Source organism: Galeopterus variegatus, unplaced genomic scaffold (genome assembly GCF_000696425.1).
Source record: "Galeopterus variegatus unplaced genomic scaffold, G_variegatus-3.0.2 Scaffold606, whole genome shotgun sequence".
Taxonomy (NCBI): domain Eukaryota; kingdom Metazoa; phylum Chordata; class Mammalia; order Dermoptera; family Cynocephalidae; genus Galeopterus; species Galeopterus variegatus.
This window is the reverse complement of record NW_007726717.1, coordinates 457,504-462,346: the sequence shown is the minus strand read 5'-3', so window position 1 is coordinate 462,346 and position 4,843 is coordinate 457,504.

Genomic DNA, 4,843 nt, shown 5'->3' with positions numbered 1-4,843 from the left:
ATCTGAAGAAAAAGTGTATTAAAGTTGCCAAAGTTAAGACTATCTCCCCTTTCTGGGCAAGGTCACACTTGATTCTTTGGATTATGATGAAATGGAAAGTTCAGGGCATTGAGAGAGAGAAACCATAAGGTTTTACATGCCCTTGTTAACCATCAAATGTAGTATCAAGCCATCCCCAGAAATTACTCACATGGCTGTCTGCCCTCTGCCTGAAAGTGAGGTTCTTTCTTCATTTCTCCAAAGATTCTGGGCCCCAGGCCTGGCCTTGCTTCCTTGACGACCTGAGGCTGACAGCAGAAGAGGGCCAGCCTTGTGCAGCATGGCACCACCCCGTCACTGCTCTCCTGTCTAATTTGGAATACTGTGAGCAGGTTTCTTTCTCTTCTTTCAGAGATACAAAAAGCAAGCAAGCATTGAAGAAAGCAAAGTGAATTGGAGAAATGGATTCCTTTAGCCATGTTTCTGTCTTCAGGTGTCTGAATGCATCTGATAAAAGCATGATCTTCCATTACTCTTAAGCTTTGCAGGCTTGGCCTGAAAGAATTAAGAATAATACTGACTGTAAACTTGGTGCATAAGAGAGAAAATATAGACATTATTGACTGACTGGAAAACAAAATAAAACAAAAAGCAAGCAGCAGTTTTTCAGCCAAAGGGGACTTTTAATGAGGAATTTGCCAAAGTTACACGTTCCCTTTCCTTGGTGCAATATGTAGCCCAGCTCTTGGAGATCTACAGTGTAATGGTTAAAAAAATAGATGGTTTGGGTATGAATTTTGGTTTTACCACCTATTGCTGTGTGACCTTGAAGCAGTGTTAGTTATCATCCTCCGTACCATACATCACAATCATAAGCCCCATCCCTCTATCTCTTCACAACTATGTTCATAAAATCCCATTGGCCACCCGTGTTCATTGTCAAGTTCTGTTAGTTTATACCCACTCTCTATGCACTGGGATAGATAGTAAGGCAGGGCCATAAATTTACTTGTTGATTCTTCTTCCCTGATATATTCTTGTTAGAATAACTGAGCACATTCTTTGTCATGATTCTTCCAATGTTGTATCAGTTATCACCAGACTTATTTTAGAGCTTTATCTATGTTGTTTTTCTCATTCTCTTTTATTACTTCAGGTTAAATCCCATTTGAACAGGTTAGAAATTCGCCTGTCAGGCATAGTTTTCCTCTTCTCATGGGCTGCATTTCATCCCTTGCTAAGGTTCAGAGGTTCTGGCATGAATAATTATGGTATAAGACACTTTAAAACCATTTCTGTGGCCAATGGTTCACTTCCCTGGTGCTTTTTCTCTTCCAAATGCTTCAGTTTGTAGCCTGGACTTCAAAGGCACCAACAATACATTCCAGATTCCTTTGGCTGCTGTATTATTAATTCCCAAAGAGAAAAACAAAACAGCAAGTAGTTAGTTAGTGGGTCTGAGGAGAGAATCAATTGTTGCTACTTTTTCAGAAGATTCAATCACCCTCTCCTCTGAGTCACTTTCTCTACAAGCTGACTTCTTGGCATTGGCTTCAATTCCATTTGATCTCTCGGTATATTTTTTCTCCTGACTTCTCTCCTGGATTATTTTCTCCATCCTGTTGAAACTGGTATAATGTTTCCACAATAAACCTGTCCACCTAACTCAGGAGTACAAAAACATTTTTTCTATAAGTGCTTGTAAATCTTGTGATTCCAAGTCCCTATTTGTGTTGACAGCAGAAGATTAATCCAGTCACTTTTAGATACTTACTCTTATTCAGTCAAATTTAACATTATCACACCAACAATCCAGTTCACACAGTTGTGTCTGCCTTTTCCTCTCCAAGCCAGTTTGGGGTTAACACCCCTGGAGAGAACAAAGGGGATGCTTCACTTTCTCAGCGTCTGTCCTGCACTCTCTCTGCATTGCTCAGAGCACACTCAGCCTGGTCCTAGGCTCAGCACCTGACATTGAAGAGCAGGTGAAAATTGGCTGGAATGTGACAACCATTTTCTCCCTAAGAAGATTTATGGTTTCAGTTGATTCCAGAAAACTGTAGCCTCTCTGCCTCTTACCCCAGGTAGAAGTCAGTGTGCATCCTTTGGTGTCTCTCTGTCTCTTTGATTAGCTAGATATCCTCTTGCAGTACACTACCAATTAACATCAAAAGCTCTCTGGAGCCACAAGGAAATCACAAAGTCCCACAAATTGCTAGCCCTGGAGGGAAACTGGAGGTGGTAATTGGGAAGGTTCCTGCTCCCATTGAGCCGAGCTGCCCTGTTTCCACATAGCCCCATGGTGCTGGCTGCAATTCTAGGTCTGTGCTCAGCAAAATTCATCCAAGTGTGTGGTGTGGCTCTATCCCCTGCTGTTTGCCCAAACTTTGCAGGAAGACCTATCCAGTAACCTCCTCCCCTCAAACACACTCACATACATGAACACCACCACCACCAACTCCCCTCTCCGTTTTCTATTTTAAAGTACTCTTTCTTCAGCCTTTTCTTGAAGCTTATCATTGTCACCTTCAAGGACAAGGGATGGGGGTGGAGCAGGTTGCCCAAGGACAATCTTTGAACTTAGTAATTTGGATTCTGGGTCATTATTTTAAAGGTGGCTTGTATCCACAACAACCACTTCCAGCTAAATCTCCCAGTGGGGAAGGGAACAGGTGGAGACACATTCCACTGCTATACTCTCTTGTGTAGAAGCCTTCTTCTCTGTGAAGCCAGCTGGTAGACCTTCCCCTAGCAATGGATGGGACAACTTTTCACCTATTTGTAAGGTGAGCCCTTGAAATTTCCCCTTGGGCGAAAAACTCATATGCTCTTGAAATATGGTGATTTGCATGACACCATAGTCGTAGGCAGAGGATATTGAATTCAGAGCAGGACTTACATGGGTACCCAACTAGGCAAAAAGCTTCAAACACAGAATCTGCCTTAGGCCCCTCGGGAATGCTTTTTAGCAGACATTTGCAGTATGATCATAGGGTCTACTGATTCTACGTAAAAGCAACAAATCCTCATCTCTGTTAAAAGTCTGAAGAGACTTCTAAATTTTTCCAATCTTACCCAAATATTTGTAATTATTTTTTACTGTGCTTGTTGTTTTTTTATTTGATAAATATTTTAAGTACCTTTGTCTATATTATCAAGCACTATTATGCATAATAAATTGCAAGCTTTGAAAGAAGCATTACTGGATTTTAAAAATTTACTTTTTACAAAGTTTGGCACTTCTCCTTGTCAAAGGACAAAATTACAACAAATTTAGTTAATGATTTCAATTGGCTTTAATTGTGGTTCTAGAATCGGGCAATTTGTTATTCCATAAAATATAGTAAGTATTTCAATAAGGTGAGCAAAGTGTTTGGTTTTATAGACAGAAAAGCCTGAAGAAAGCTGAAACAAAGAAAAAAAAGTAAATTAGTCATTTCAAAGTTACTTTCCTTGTAAGGTGGGTACTGGGAGACAGAACAGTAGAAAAATGACTGATTAGTTAACATCAGGTTACTTCCGGCCATTCTTTTTGTGTAACAACTAAAGCAGAGGGAACTTGAGTATCATGCCTATTGAAGATTTAAATTGGCCTGTTTGGGAAATTGGCTGTTATCTCTCTCTTCTGATTTCTCCAAAGGTCAGACCACAACTTAATTTAGATTTGCTGAGGTGGAGCTTAGCAGGGGTGACTCCATTTTGATNAGACCACAACTTAATTTAGATTTGCTGAGGTGGAGCTTAGCAGGGGTGACTCCATTTTGATCTTTAGTCTGGCCTTTAGGGGTCTAGTATAGGAATTTAGTCCAAAACAATGACCTCCTATAATTTTTATGTAACATCTTTTTTTTTTTTTCCTTTTTTTTTGTCTTTTTCCATGTCCGGCAACGGATCGCAACCCTCAGTGTCGCCCCCATACCGGACCGGGACCGGCAACGGGATCGCAACCCTTGGTGTTGCCCCCGCGCCTCGCTCAGCCAGTGAGCAGGAACCGGTCTGTATGTGGGATCCGAACCCTCGGCGGGAGCGCCACCACACTCCCAAGCAGCGCACTATAGCAGTGCGCCACCGGGCCGGCCCTGTAACATCTTTATTAAGGAAGTTTGTAAAAGATTTTGAAATGATCAGAGAGATTACTTGGTGTCTCTATTAGTTTTTTCTTACTGCCAGGACAAATTATCATTGTGGGGTTGGAAAGATGAGACCCTTTTCCTCACCCACCATAAGGATCATGGCCGACATTTCTGTAACAAAAGACTGGGTTAACAAGAGAAAAGCATAATAAATGTATTGACACAAAATTTTATGGAACACGGGAGTCTTCAGAAATGAAGACTCAAAGACCCAGGGAAAATAGTCTATTTTTATGTTTAGGTTTGATGAAGAATGGCCAGCCATGTAGAAATGTGATTGGATGAAAGCATATGATCTAATGATAATAGACTGAGTGGTGATTTTACCTTTTAAACAATCAAATGTTAACATCCTTGAAATCACACAATAGATAAGAACTGTCTGCCTGAAACATATACCAGAAGCTGATACTCTCTAACATGGTACTACCCAAAGTATGCTCTATCTAACAGTAATTCTATGGGTGTTAGTGAATGTTGTCTGAAAGAAGGGTTATATTTTTAAATAATTTAGGGAATATTTTCATTCACAGAACCTCTCATGGCACTAATATTCCTTGTAAAACATTTTAGAAAATTCTATTCTAGATTCTTGGATTGTTGTAAACTAACAACAAACCATTAGCCAAGATCCTCATAAAATTAGAGTGCTTGTGTAAGAAAAACAAATCTCAGTTCCTTTGCCTCAATTTACACAACTTGCTCTTGGCTGTCTTTAACTAAAAGCTGCT